Genomic DNA, 16,080 nt, shown 5'->3' with positions numbered 1-16,080 from the left:
AGCACGGCGACAGTTCAAACCTTTGATTAATCATGTTTTTCTCCCGGCCCTATAATTTAGTTGCTCTTTTTCCCCCCTCCCTGTTTTTATTTATTTATTTATTTATTTTTTTATCAGTAGAAACAGAGACGGAGTCCTCATCAGCTTCAATTACAAATATTAAGGCCCCTGGACAGCACTTTGACAGAGAGGCGGCCTGGCTCGCTCCGTCGTCCCGCCCCCCTAAATCATCGCCGAATTAACATCACAATCGGCGGCCGGCGCGCGCTTGCGCTTGCGGGGCGCGGACCTAAATGGTGGCATATTGTCGGCGCTCGGTCTCGGCCACACCCGCGGGGGCTCGCAGCGCCTCGGCCGCCCCCGCCGCTCCGCACGGTCCCCCTCGGCCTCCCGGGGATCCCGGCGGAGGCTCCGGATCGCCGCGCCCTGTGGCCGGCAGGAGGCGCTGCGGGCGAGCCAGGGTGCGCCAGGGTGGGCGCGGTGGGCTTGGCCCAGAGTCGGGGGTCCGGGGGTCCGGGGGGTGGGTGGGTGGGAGGACGGCTAAGTGCAAACCAGATGCAAAGGAAAGGCTCCCCGGGCTGCAGCAGCCTTGGGGATACCACTTTCCACACCTCTGGGTGAGATTCCAAACCATTGCGAGGGGTGTTGGCCCAGTGCGCTGGCAAGCAGCGGCCAAGGGCAGAATTTCTTCAAGTCCTGAGCGCGGATTAGGGATAGCTGGGCCTAAAGGACAGCTCAAAGGCTTGAAGATAAGCTTAAGGCAGGCCAGGGTGAGGGTCCCTTGTCGGGGCGGGGGTCGGTCTGCCGCCTTTAGAAGGCCTTTTTCAAAGCAGCCAGATTTTAAATGATGGCTTCTTTGGGGGGGGGGAATGGGGTGGGGTATACTTGGCTCTCCCGCTCTAGAAAAGAAAAGGGACAGTCCTTCTCCTGACCCTTTCGAGCCTTTACGAATGAAAGGAGGACTCAGGAAGAAAAAAGAAATGTCAATCCAGGAGTCCAGGCTTCGAGATAGTTTCCTATTCACCTGCCTTTCCAGTCTTGCCTGCATCAATCTCCAGGACCCTTTTTTTTTTTTGCCTAGCAACATCTCAACCAATCAAAATGCAATTAAACCTGCCAAGTCAGCTCATCCCTAACTGGGATTGGCTGCTCGCGGTTATGCGTAGTCCAAGTTTTCATTGGCTGACGGCCACCTGTATGGAAATGAGAGCTACCCGAGACGCCGAGGCCCTCCTCGGCGGTGCAGACCTGTGGCTCCCCGCGCCTGGAACCTGCCAGCTCAGAGCCAAACCTGTTTCTTGCCCGAGGCTGTTCGACCTCACAAAAGAGAGCTCTCAAACTTCCTCGCCTCTCTCCCCCCCCCCCCCGCCCCCTTCGGCGCTTCAGCTTGGGCCCAATCTGAGAGAAACTAGACCAAATGACGCAGAAATAATGCAGAATCTGCCGAATTTTGGCAGCTTTGCATTTCCTCGGTTCAGTGTCAGCATTCTTCCTCGTCCACCCGAGAGGTGGCTTCTCTCCACGCGGAGTCCCTCACCCGGCAGCCACTGTTCTTAACACCATCTCTATGGTCTTAGCTCTCCTAAGTTCCAACAGTCCCCTGCTTGCTCCTCAAAATCCAGGCAGCTCTCACAACAATCCACTTTCGGAGGGAGTTAGAGGGGGAGACCATACCCTCCCCTTAAAAAAAAAAAAGCCTTCCATCCTTTTTCCTCATCCATTTTCTCCGAGGGAGCCGAGTTTGACAGCGAATTCATTCCGAGCGGGGAGGGTGATTTATTCTTCAAATATACCGACAAGTGCGGGCATGATGGAGCCCATTAAAATGTTGGGAGATTGTTTTTATGATTGAAGTCTGTATTACTCCAACCATAAAGAAAGAGAGCAAGGAGTCATTAGCATTTTCATGATGGTGTATTTCTGCTTGTCTCCGCGCCATCACTCATCTTTACTGCCCGTCCCTTTGCTCTCGCTCTGCTACAACGAGGAGAGACTGAAGCCCGAGTTAGGGTTGGGGGCTGCGGGAGGCGGGGGCCAGAGATCCCCCCAGACGCTCTGCCCTTCACGCCAAATCCTCACCCTCTCTGGGACGCAGATCTGGGGGTGAGAGGGACACAGAGGTGAAGCCTCCACTTCCTCTGGCCAGCTCCCTGTGCCTCAGTGGTGGCAACAGGATCGCCTTGAAGTCCTGCGTGGGGATAGGATGTACCCCTTCTTTTCTTTAGCCCATCCTTTCCTGACCTACACACCCCTTGGGGCTCTCCAGGATCATCCATATGGGAGTAAATCCAAGACGTTTTTTGTCAAAGTGCCTTGGCTTGGAGACACCGGAGCAGGAGAGCAGGAGAGCAGGAGGGAGGAGGCCCCAAGCCTCTGGGTTGGGAACTGTGTTGGCAAGAAGTTGGAAGTCTAGGCATTTGGTTTCTGATTCTGTTACTCCCGACTCTGTCCCCCAGCTCTGTCCTAGTTCCTCAGTTCGGACATCTCCCCAACCCCCTAAGTCCTCAGTTCTTCACACCCCAAGATTCTTCAACACCCCAAGGAACCAATTCATTCCTTCAATGAGTTAACTGGGTCTGGGAGGCAGCTCAAGGGTAGAGCACTTGCCTACATCGTGTGTTCGGCTTTATTCAATCCACAGCACCTGTAAGAAAGAAACGAAAATCACCACCTCCACCTCCACCACCACCTCCACCACCACGGTGGCAGCTTGGAGTAGGCGGGCGATGGGCAAACACTGCCGCCAGGTGCCCAGGGGTCGCTGGGGTCTTGTGTGCTCACTCTCTTGGTCGGATGAGGCTCTACAGTGAGGAAGCACCCACTTCTGACTGGGTGCAGTCTGCCTGCGCGCTGTCCTGTCCCACGGTGTGTTCTGAATTGGGGCCTGGTTGTGGGAAAGGCTACATTAAAGGGAAGCGATGGGAGCGAAGAGGTCACGGAAAAATCAAGACCTGAACTTGCTCTGTTACCTGATGCTGCCAAGACTGGGTCTCTGAGGTAGAAGTTGGTGTGACTGACACATCGCTCTGTCAGTCAACTTTATCTGGTTCCATTCAAAAGTATGGAGGGCTGGTAAGACCTTGAAGGTTCTAAGGAATTTTCGTAGGAGTATTCTTCTTTTGGTCACTGGGTCTGGGTAGTTAGGCAGTGGCTAACATCGCCGGAATCCACCCTTTAATCGTTTAGGTAACGTTTACTGAGCACGTATTATGCGCCTTTTGATTTACCACAGCCCCCCCTTTTCACACCCCGTCCCTTGCTGAGTACCGACAAGAGTTGTCAGGTCCCGGGCAGGGTAGTGGCCCACGAGGAGAGGGAGTGAAGAGGTGAGAAGCCCCTTCAGAGCCTGCACAGTGCCCAGAGGCTGCTGCGGAGCGGCTCCAGATTTACAGCTGCCCTGGTGCTGGTGCCATAAAAGCAAACGATCCTTCTCTGTACTAATTTCTGTGTAATTAGATCTCTCCTGGCATGGAAAGTGGGAAGCAGGGGGCTGGCCAGAAGGGGAGGGTGCCAAGGACTCTTCTCAGAGTCTTTCCTGGGAGAAGGGAGCTGCAGGACAGACATGACTTCACAAGGGTTGGACACACCGATCCGCACCCACCATGGCCGAGAGGAGAAAGTCAATGGCGCGTGTGCGTGCGCGTGGAGACTAGGAAGTCTTGACGTGCCAACACAGTGGAGCCCAAGATAGGAGCAGAGAGGTCTAGGATGATGCACCAAACACCTAGAATCCAGAAGAATATCTCCTGCCTAGCCCGTGTGCACATAGAAGGCATTGCAATCCCCAAAGGAGCTACACACATACAGCAAGATCTCTCGGAAGGCGTGAGCAGCACAGATTCCCTTCAGAGAGCCACCTACATTTGCATCAACATATGCAACACACACACACACACACACACACACACACACACACACACACACACACACACCCCTACTTGAAAGCATATACACGCTTCTCTTAATCAAGAGCAAAATTTATAGGGTCTACACCTAATAGGAGCTAAGCAAGTGTTTGACACCCCCACCTCTCCCAGCGCTTGCTCTACACTCATCCCTTAGAGGAAACTAAATGACAAATAAGACTCGTTGCTTAAGTAAGATTTCTTTAAGGTGCTTGAAGATGAATCTTATGGAGGAGAAAAGATGAGGGCTGCAACAGAAATCAAAGCAAACACAGGGATGCTCAGAGACAGAATGTACTCCCCCCCCCCGCCCCCGCACCGGACTCTTGTTTTTTCCTTGGGAGGAAGAACATCTCAGAGAGGAGAGAACAGCGCTGTTATTTTTGCTGTCCTCCATTCCCATCCCGCGGTGACAAACAAGGAACGGTGGGTATGGCCGTAATACTGTTTGGAGCAGCACTGTGCTGTGCTAAAGTATTCATCATCCACTCAAGTGTGCTTGTAGAGGGACCTCAGAGGGCCTCTTACCCAGTCTCCCTCTGCAACTGCATCTCTTTCATGGTAAGCTTACCCGGGAGCCAGCCAGCCTGTTTCAACACTCCTGCCGAAATGAGGCTCTGTACTTTCTGCTCAGCCTGCCCCTGCCACTGGACAGCTGCAGGGGGTGAGGACATCATTTGGCAGAAATGAAATCTGTCTTCTCTTTAATTCCAGAATATACTAATTCTAACTGCCTGTCATATCTCCTTGAGTTATTCTAATGTTTTAAGACCGGTTCAATCTAAGCATTAATCGTCCCCCCACAATGGCAATAACAATTAGGTACCCATTGGAAAATCAGAGATTCTGATCTCCGCAGATGACTGCCATGTACTTATCTTAAGCCCTGGTTCTAATGGGTAATTTCTGATTAACCCGAGTAATGAAAATGTATCACAATAAAGGAAGATTTGTCATGCCTTGTTATCGCGTCACAAGGCCATCCTTCCAGATACCTGCCATAACGTCGGGATATTTCTACCCCAATAAAACACGGTCATGATGTGCATGGCTAATAAAAAGGAAAAAAAGCTGTGTATTAAAATATGTTGAATATGATTTGCATGAGTGGTATAAATATAAAAAAACCACCACCACCGTCACGGTCAACATCATCAACGTCGTCATCCCCTGTTTATTTGCCTTTTGAAATCCCTGCCCGGCCTTGAGGGTGGAAGGTAGATAAAGGAAGAAAGAGGTAGAAAAATCTAGCGTTTATTAAATGCTTAACATTGTTAGGTGCTGTGTTCAACACACCCCTGATGCGAGGAACCTGGGCTCAAACACCACAAGTCACTTGCAGGTCATTGGGTGGGGGGTGGACAATTAGGATCTTAACCCAGTCTGATTCCGAAGTAGGAATTCTTTACTCTTTCTATGGACTGGATAATACGACTCTGGCCCCACAGAGCCATGCTGGGTCTATATTATCGACACGCACTGGTGGTGAGACAGGCTGGGCTCAATGACTTTGCTCCACACTCAGGAGTCCTCCAGAGAGGGACTGGGCGTACAGGAACATGAAGTCCTCCTCTCTTCTGCTCGGTCACACGGCGGCCTTCACTCAGGGTGCCCACACGGCATGGTGCACAGTGCCGTGCACACTATTATGTTGCATACTGATGCAGCCTCAGAACGCTGTCACAGCCAAGCGGTGGCCAGCAAGCGGGTCTCAGGAAGGCCGCAGCACGTCCCTGGCTCTCTGGTGGAACGGGAGCAGCCAGCAGGGGTCGCCAGCACACCAGGAATTACTGCTTTCCAGGCCGGTCTCCAGCACCAAAAGGACAGGAGTGTCGCCCCCCCCCCCACCTTTGCTCTTCTCCGAAAACCTCTGCTGACCCCTCCCCTTTCCCGCCTCCTTCCCCCTCCCATCCTTTTACAGTCTGAGATTTCTAAGCACCAGCTGAGCTGCTGTTACCCCTCAAGTCTTTACTCCACCTTCCTGAACCCCAACCCAGCCAGATAAGGGACCAGGAACATGGCTCTCAGTGGCCAGAGAGCAAAGGAGGAACCTGTAGCCCCAGTCTCCCGGCTCAGCCTCGGGCAAAGGCTAATGTGGATGCCTCCTTCCTGTCACTGTTTCCCCAAACCCGGCTTGGCATCACCTACGAGACCTGGCCTTCCCCTTCTTTTTTTTTCCTTTTTTGGAGACAGGGTCTCTCTGTGTAGCCTTGGCTGTCCTGGACTAGCTTTGTAGACCAGGCTGGCCTCGAACTCACAGCCGTCTGCCTGCCTCTGACTCACGAGTGCTGAGATTAAAGGCTTAAAGGCATGTGCCACCACGGCCAGCCTGGCCTTGACCTTCTTTGTCTTGCCCTGATATCCATCTAAGGACCCAGCTTAACCCTCCTCAGACCTGCAAGGTCTTTCAGTATCCTCATTTTCTGGAGTTATCTGTGGTCACCCACTGAGGACACAGGAAGAGGACCTTGTGCTTAGCCTCAAGGGGATGGAGGGGATAGTGTCCGTTTTCTGCAGGAAGGGGACCCTGAGGAGGCTGTGTAGGCAGTTTTGGCTGCTTGCTGGGCTGGGAGGGGCTCTCCTCTGCTCTTCCCAGCTTCTCTCTCCTCCCTTGCTGTAGCAACAGTGCCCCAGCTCCCCCACCCACCTCTTTGCTGATCCCCTCCCTTCAACTCCTGGCGCCCAGTGATTGGCGGCTGCCTGCTGCAGAACAGACTAGGTTTATGGCTTTGCGGCAGCTGGGAAGAAAGCAAGGCCAGAGATAGAAAAATGGAAATCGACCAAGAAAATTGAGAACAACGAGAGAGAGAGAGAGAGACAGACAGACAGACAGACAGACAGACAGACAGAGACACAGAGACACACACACATACAGAGACAGAGAGAGAAAGAGACAGAGACAGAGATGAGACAGAGACAGAGAGACAGAGAGAGAGACAGAGAGAAACAGAGAGACAGAGACACACAGAGAGAGATAGAGACAGAGAGACAGAGAGAGAAAGAGACAGAGAGGGACAGAGAGAGAGAAAGAGACAGAGCTAGAGAGGCAGAGACAGAGACAGACAGAGGCAGAGACAGAGAAGGACAGAGAGAGAGAGAGAGAGAGACAGAGACAGAGACAGAGACAGAGACAGAAATACAGAGAGAGAGAAGAGGAAGAAAAATGTCCCCCAAGAATATTAAAATTAAAAAATAATATTAGAACATGAGAAACCAGAGTTAGTGCTGCGAGGGACCCACTGAAGCAGAGATGCTGATATCCACAGACCATGCAGAAGGGATGGAGGAAAAACAGAAAGGGTAGGATAGGGATGTGCTGAGCTTTCCAAGGCAGGCGCAGGAGCTGCCAGGAGGACCGTCCTTGTGTGTATTCAAGATCTCCAGAGATCAATTCCATGATACAGACCAGCATGGAGGATCTTGCTGTGGATCCCACTTCATCCCACAGGGTGCTGTAACTCGGCTATCGTCATGGTAGCCTCTTCCATGCACATCTTCCTGGAGTTTTAAAGCCACTGCCGAAATGCCCTCCTTGAGAGCAATTGGATTTAGTGTGGAAACATCTTGTTCCATGTTCCTTGAAATGCATAGCAAGCAGCTATGAGATCCGGAGGGGCCTGGGCATTAGGGCCTCCCTTTGTAGGCATGAGTGACTTGCAAGGTTGCTGGGTGGCCTGTCACGGCCTCGGCTCACACACACCGTTCGCACCTTATGGTTACTTCTGTGATTATGTTACCGTAGATCAGTGGCCGCCCTTCTCTGCCGTGTCTACAGAGCCTTGTTTGTGGTTATCAAGTGGGCCAGTGAATGCCCCTGGAGACATTTAAACAGGCTGGCTGACTGCCGAAGAGGGTTAATGCAAGGAATTAACTACCCCGGATGAGAAGCTGTGAATATGTCCCGAGGAGCCTTCGGGGTTTGGAGGTTCTGCGAGTCTATTTACACGGGGGTGGGGGTGGGGTGGGTGTGTGGTGGGGGGGGTGGGGGTTGAGACTGCAGCTTCTCTTGCTTCTCTCACCTGAGGGTTAAGGGACAATGTGGGAAGGACAGACTTGCAGAGCACGCACTGGGAGACAGACTCCAACAAAGAGCTTTTGTCTTCTCTTGACTTTTTGGGGGGTGGAGGGGTGGGGGTGGCAGTCTTGCATTTGCGGATGAGGGCTTAGAGCCATGAATGTTTCATCAAGGTCACATGATTAGGGAGAATGACACATCTGGGCTACAGTTGTGCATCAAGAACACAATCTGAGGCCAGGCGTGGAGGCGCACACCTTTAATCCCAGCACTCAGGAGGCAGAGGCAGGTGGATCGCTGTGAGTTCGAGGCCAGCGAGTCTACAAAGCGAGTCTAGGACGGCCAAGGCTATACAGAGAAACCCTGTCTCAAAAACAAACAAGCAAACAAAAACCACCACCAACAACAATAACAGCAAAAAGAACGCAGCCTGAGATGAGTGTGGTGACACACACCCGTATCCTAACCCCGAAAGGCTGAGGTAGGAGGGTGTCAACTCGTCAGCTACAGCGTGAGCTCCAGGCCTGAGCAACTTAGAGGGACGCTGTCTCAAAACACAAAAGTAAAGCAAACAAGCTGAAAGAATGAAGCCTTGGGTCTTCCTGCTAGCGGAGACACTGAGAGTTTGGGGTGAGTCAGAACTCGGGGAGCCGGCATGTGTAGGGCTTTAGAGACTGGGTCATTACTAGAAGTCTTTGTTTCTACCAATTTGGGAATTTCCCACAGTTACAGGAAAGAGGAAAAGGGATGGAAACGGAGGAAATAGGAGAACATATTTCCAAAATCGGGCCAATTGTGGTGTGTGTGTGCACATGTGTGTGTGCACATGTGTGTATGTGTGTGTGCACGTGTGCGCGCACGTGTGTATGTGTGTATATGTGTGTGCACATGTGTGTGCACATGTGTGTATGTGCACGTGTGTGTATGTGTGTGTGCACATGTGTGTATGTGTGTGTGCACATGTGTGTATGTGTGTCTGTTTGTGGCATGTGTCTGTGTGTGTGCTTCTGTGTGTGTGTATGTCTGTGAGTTGTGTTTGTGTCTGTGAGTCTGTATGTGTGTGTGTGCCTGCGTGTGTGCCTGTGTTTGGTGTGTTATGATAATTGGGACATATAAGACACTCATACTTATTGGGGAGCCCTCCACCACTACTGCTTTGTATTTCATTTTGATACAGGGTTTCACCAAATTGCTCCAATCTTCCTGCCTCAGGCAGGTTCCTGAGTAGCTGGGGTTGTGTGCACCACGGTTAGCTAAAATTCGCTTTTGTGAATTAAGACACCTCTGCTCTCACCTGAGTAACAAAAGACGGCATATCATAGAAGGAAGTCTCTGCCCTGGTCGTGGGCATGTGGTTCTGGGGTGCATCAGGGAGAGCTCAGGTGGCACAGTACTTGTGGAGCACACAAGAAAACCTGATTTTTATCTCCAGCACTATATAAAACCAGGTGTGGTAATGCATGTCTGTAACCCCAGTCCTCAGGGAGGCAGAGGCAGTAGGTAAGAGTGTTTGCAAGCGTGACGGCCTGGATTTGAATTCCAGCCCCAAGCAAACGGCTACACATGTCTGTAACCCCAGTAAGAGTGAACACAGGCAGATCCTGAGAGCTCACTGGCCAGCCAGCCTCACCAAAATAGCGTCTGGACCAAAACGGCATCTGGCTCAGTGAGAGACCCTGTTTCAAGGCAACAAGGGGATTGATGAAGACACTGTCCATCCTGCTCTGGGGCCTCAATACATAGTGCCCAGTACATAGTGAGCACATCTGTACACTCACACACAGATGCCATATACAACACACACACACACACACACACACACACACACACACACACACACACACACACGGGGGGGGGGGGGGGGGGGGAGGAGGGAAGGGAGGAAGGAAGGAAGAAAAGACTGCAGTCTTGGGAATGCCATGTGTTTGCCTTTCTGCTAAGGAAGACGGGGGTTGTTGGAGGTGAGACCAGCAGGCGTGGGAAGGCTAAGCATGTCCAGGCTGGGAAGAACTTACTCTGTCTGGGGACTCAGGCCAGTGCTGCATAGTAGAGAAAAAATTTTTTTCTTTTAATTATTTGGCTTTTGAGACAGGGTTTCTCCATGTAGCCTTGGACCAGGATGACCTTGAACTCACAAAGATCTGTCTGCCTCTGCCTCCTGAGGGCTGGGATTTAAGGCGCGTGCCACCATGGCCCAGCCAGTAGAAATTTAACTCTAGTTGTACACAGAATGTAAAATTTCCTAATGGCCTAATTTAAAAAGTAAAAATAATCCAGAATAACATGTTTGTCAGCTTCAGTTATAACCCCCATTAATGAATGATTTTTGTTACATTTTTGAGCGTGTGTTCTCCCAAAATGCATCATTTCAGCCTAAAGTCAGTACAACATTTTGAGACATTAATTTTTTTTTAAAGTATTAAGTCTTTGAAATCTGTTATATACTTACACACACAGCATGTCAGTGTGGACTGGCTACCGTTCAAGCATTCACTAGTGTAGTGACACTGGTTGGTGGCTTCCTTAGTGGATAGAGCAGAACTTTTATGTACTTTTAAAATGAAGGTGTGCTCTGTCTGCATGTACATACACATGCAGGCCAGTAGAGGGCATCAGATCTCACTATAGATGGTTGTGAGCCACCATGTGGTTGCTGGGAATTGAACTCAGGACCTCTGGAAGAACAGACAGTGTTCTTAACCGCTGAGCCGTCTCACCAGCCCAAGAGCAGGACTTTAAATCATTCTAGCTTTTAGGCTGAGTGGTGCCTATAGTCCCAGATGCTGGAGGGACTGAGGCAGGAAAATTACTTGAGCTCAGTAGTCTAAGGCTAACTTGGCCAAACGTAGCCAGACCCTAACTCAAAGATAAGAAAACCAGTATGTGTTACAGTAGGATGTGTTGCAGTAGGATGTGTTGCAGTAGGATGTGTTGCAGTAGGATGTGTTGCAGTAGGATGTGTTGCAGTAGGATGTGTTGTTACAGTAGGCTGTGTTGCAGTAGGATGTGTTACGGTAGGATGTGTTACGGTAGGATGTGTTGCAGTAGGATGTGTTGCAGTAGGATGTGTTGCAGTAGGATGTGTTACAGTAGGATGTGTTGCAGTAGGATGTGTTGCAGTAGGATGTGTTGCAGTAGGATGTGTTGCAGTAGGATGTGTTGCAGTAGGATGTGTTGCAGTAGGATGTGTTGCAGTAGGATGTGTTGCAGTAGGATGTGTTGCAGTAGGATGTGTTGCAGTAGGATGTGTTGCAGTAGGATGTGTTGCAGTAGGATGTGTTGCAGTAGGATGTGTTGCAGTAGGATGTGTTGCAGTAGGATGTGTTGCAGTAGGATGTGTTGCAGTAGGATGTGTTGCAGTAGGATGTGTTGCAGTAGGATGTGCTGCAGTAGGATGTGTTGCAGTAGGATGTGTTGCAGTAGGATGTGTGTTGCAGTAGGATGTGTTGCAGTAGGATGTGTTGCAGTAGGATGTGTTGCAGTAGGATGTGTTGCAGTAGGATGTGTAACACACCCTGCTGGCAGGAGGCTGGAGAATTTCTGATGTTGGGGTTCTGGACATTTTTATTTCTGCTCCTGTGTTGTTGTTGTTTTTTACTTGTTTGTTTCTTTCATTTTTGTTTGTTTGTTTGTTTGGTTGGTTTTTGAGACAGGATTTCTCTGTGTAGCCCTGACTGTCCTAGAACTCACTATGTAGACCAGGCTGGACTCGAACTTGGAGATCCGCCTGCCTCTGCTTCCTGAGTGCTGGGATTAAAGGCATGCACCACCACTGGCCAGCTCTGGTTTTTTTCTTACACTTTGGCTCAGGGGCCCTCTTTTATCTTATTACATGAACATATCATTTATCCTGTAAGTATATGTGTATGGGTCTGCATGTATGGTGCAGTTGTGGGTGTTGGAGTTGGCGCCCTTCTTTCAGCTGTGTGCACCCTGAGGGCTGGGCAGGCTTGGCGGCAGCTGCTTTAACTGCCGAGCCATTTTGCTGGGCACCGTCACTTTTTATGAGTGTGGATATATTCCCAATCCCCACAGGTCAGAACTCTATACCTACTGCAGGGGCTATGCAGCCAAGGCCACCCCAGAGCTCTCCTCAAAGTCTGTCCCTGCAGCCAGTGCCCCTGCTGTTAGTCCAGTGGCTTCCGGAAGCCATTTTCCTGGCCTTTGTGCTGGTCCTGTTTGTGCGGGACCCTTTCCTTGATTCGCCTCTCTTGAGCGACGTCCTATCGCTCTTTGGTCCTTTTCTGTCTTCTCTGTCACTTTACCTCTGACTTCCACGTTGATGGCGTCTGCTCTGTGCCTGAGTCTCTGACCTTCATCCTATGCAGGGGGCTGGATGGTCTTTCTGCATTCCTACTGACTTTACTGTCAAGGATCTTTTTTTTTTTTCCTTAGTCAGGGTCTCTCTGTGTAGCCTTGGCTGTCCTGGAACTCTCCTTGTAGACCAGGCTGGCCTCGAACTCACAGAGATTCACCTGCCTCTGCCGCCTGAGTGCTGGGATTAAAGGAGTGTGCTACTGTCAAGGATCTTAATTTCTATTTCCAGCTCCAAATCCACCTAACCAAATTGTTTACTGTGCTGCTTTCTCCTTTAGAAGGCCCCCACCCCTGCAAATAACCGGACCCCCATGAACTCAAATTGTACCAATCCATCTTTTTCTCATATATATTTTTCTATTTATATTTTTATTAATTAATTTATTCATCCACTTTGCATCCTGGTCATAGCCCCTTCCCTCCTCTCCTACCCCCCCCACCTTCCCTGCCCCTCCCCTATTCCTCAGAAAAGGGGAGCTCCTGTACCCACTCACCCCAGCTCATGTAGTTGCATTTGGACTGAGTTGTCCTCTTCCTCTGTGGCCTGGCAAGGCAGTCCCATCAGGGGGAAGTGACCGAAAGGCAGGCAACAGAGTCCAAGTCAGAGATAGCCCCCTCCGTGCCCCCCACCGCCATTAGTGGACCTACAGGAAGCCTGAGCTGCATCCAGTCCACACATGGTCCTTGGTGGGTGCTTCAGACTCCACAGGCCCCTCTGGGCCCTGGTTAGTTGGCTCTGTTGGTCTTCTTGTGGAGCTCTTGTCACCTCTAAGTCCTTTTGTCTCTGCTCCCCCCCCCCCCCGCCACTTTCCCACTAGACCCCCTATGCTTTGCCCTATGTTTGGCTGTGGGTCTCAGCATCTGGTTTGAACCGCTGCTGGGTGGAGCCCCTCAGAGGGCAACTCTGCTAGGCTCCTGCCTGCAAGCATAGCAGAATATAATACAGTCAGGGGTCGGCTCTCTCCCATGGGGTGGATCTTGGGTTGGGCCCGGCATTGGTTGGACACTCCCTCAATCTCTTCTCTATCTACCTATATTATTTATTTAGGGACTGGCATCATCAGCTACCCGGTCATTTAATACCAAAAATGTGGCATCAGCTTGATTTTTTTTCCTGCTTGCTTCTCATATCATCAGGGCCCATAAATTTTGGTCTGGATTATTATAATAGGTTTTTAGCTGGATTCCCAGCACCTTGATGACCTGGCAACAACAGAGTATATATTGCAAGAATGCAGTCCTGATTTGTTCATGTGCTTCTCCAGTGCCAACCATAGCACCTGGCACATAGTAGATATCCAAAAATAAATTTGTTGATTGAATATATGAGGAACCAGCAGCCAACCTCATACTGAGCATGCGCCTCTTAGCAGGCTTCCCTATGCCTAGATTCCTGAAGAAGTTAGGTCTTTGTGTATTTTGTTCCTTCTGCCTGCACATGCTAGGCTCACGCCTACCCATACCTTGGGGCCATGTGGGTAAGTACATGTCCTTTTTGGTCCCAGAGCATGCTGTGCATGCCTCTTCAGGTACTAGGCATGCCTACGCACAGACATATATGCAGGCAAATCACTAACACACACATACACACACACAGAAAGAGAGAGAGAGAGAGAGAGAGAGAGAGAGAGAGAGAGAGAGAGAGAGAGAGAGAGAGAGAGAGAGCCTGGTACAGTTGCACACTCCTGTAATCCTAGCATTTGGGGAGGTAGAAGCAGATAGATCTGTGAGTTCAAGGCCAGCCTGGTCTACAAAGCAAGTCCACAACAGCCAAGGCTACACAGAGAAACCCTGTCTTGGGGTAAAACAACTAAGACAGACAGACACAGAGAGAGAGAGAGAGAGAGAGAGAGAGAGAGAGAGAGAGAGAGAGAGAGAGAGAGAGAGAGAGAAAGGAGACTATCCTATCCTGATGTGGTGGTGCACATCTTTAATCTCAGCACCTGAGAGACAGAGGCAGGAAGATCTCTGAGTTCGAGGCCAGCTTGGTCTACAGAGTGAGTCCAGGACAGCTGAGGCTACACAGAGAAACCCTATCTTGAAAAAAAAATCCAAGAAAGAAAGGAAGGAAGGAAAAAGAGTGAGCTCAGCTCATTTTATTCCTTTGTTTTTGTTCTGAAATCTGTTTATTATGCATACAGCGTTCTGCCTGTAGGTCATAAGAGGGCACCAGATTCATTATAAATGGTTGTGAGCTACAATGTGGTCACTGGGAATTGAACTCAGGACCTTTGGAAGAGCAGTCGGTGCTCTTAACCTCTGAGCCATCTCTGTAGCCCTTGTTTTTGTTTTTTGAGACAGGGTTTCTCTGCATAGTCCTGGCTGTCCTGGCCTCATTTTGTAGACCAGGTTGGCCTTGAATTCACAGAGGTCCTCCTGTCTCTGCCTCTGCCAGTGCTGGGATTATAGATGTGTGTCACTGTGCCGGGTGACCATTTTATTCTTTATGTATTATCTTATATGCACAAAGTATTTTTGGTTTTTCGAGACAGGGCCTCTCTGTGTAGCCTTGGCTGTCTTGGACTCGAATTGTAGACCAGGCTGGCCTCGAACTCACAGGGATCCATCTGTCTCTGCCTCCCGAGTGCCACCACCGCCTGGCACACAAAGTATTTTTTCAATATAATTTTAAAGACTTTTTGAGGAATCATCTTTTGTGCCCATTCCTATATTACAGAGATGTATAAGCCTAGACTCTACCCTCATGACACTTACAGAGAGATGAAAACCTTGTACACATGACAATGAGCTTTGGTTTGTTTACAGTGCTGGAGATTTGACCAGAGCTTACACAAATGAGGCAAGATCCATACTGTGGGTTTAGTCCTAGCCCGTGGGCTGACCCACTGCCCTGTTCTCTTTTGTCTTTTTTTTTTTTTTTTTTTAAGGACCAGGTCTCCTCAGTTATGCTGGCCTGGACTTTGCAAACATCACCACACCTAACCTGCCCTTGGCCTTCTGAAGCAGGATTTCGTGATATGGCTCAGGCTGACCTTGAATTCAAAATTGTCCATTTCCCAGCTGCTGCGATTGCAGGCATGCGATGCTGGTGGAGTGTGTTTTTATGAACACACCACAAGCATTCTGTCTCCTTGGGATACTGAGAATTTAAGTGGTTTTGAAACATCCTTTGGGTGGACAGAAAAGACTCTGCTCAGAGTCACTCAAAAAACACATTTCTGTGAGATGGTTCTGTTCTACTGTTCCACAGGGTTCCTCAGGGCGGCTGAGGGGCGGAAAAGCACACAGGGACAGTGAATGGAGAAACCTGTGCAGGCACAGTGAGCTCCTGTAGATTGGGGCACCACAAGGTGCCCAGCTAGAATTATCCTTTGATGACAGATACTGGCAAAAGTCCCTATCTGCGGCCACCTCAGCTGGCTGTTCCTTCACCCCAGGACCTTCGGTTCTCTCACCTTCTGCATAAAGATAAGGACACATCCGTCCCACGGAGGTGGGACAGGGTGAGCTGCAGAATACCACACAAGCGGCTGCAAGTGCTTGGTGTCTGTATCAGGGGCCTGAGGAGCTGGTGGGGTTGCTTCATACAGGAGGAAGTGCTGGACGGACCTGAGAGGGCTAAAGCAGGACAGAGCTGAAGGGACAGGAAGGCGTGAGAAGGGCCCATGCCCAGGAGAGGGTACTGCCCACAGCACACAGAGCGGTCCTCACCAGTGCCTCTACCGAGGCGTATGTGTCAGTGGCTTGGTTCGGTTAGCCCTGCAGCGTTTGTGTATCCTAGAGAGCCGGCAGGGAGCAGGCAGCCTGGCCTACTCTAGGGGACCAACCTCCTGGAAGGCAGAATGCGTAGGTCCCAGGCTCTTCCCTCCCAACCTCCCCCCA

Source organism: Acomys minous, assembly GCF_964271855.1.
Source record: "Acomys minous genome assembly, chromosome: 12".
Classification (NCBI taxonomy): domain Eukaryota; kingdom Metazoa; phylum Chordata; class Mammalia; order Rodentia; family Muridae; genus Acomys; species Acomys minous.
Note: the sequence above shows the minus strand (reverse complement) of the source record.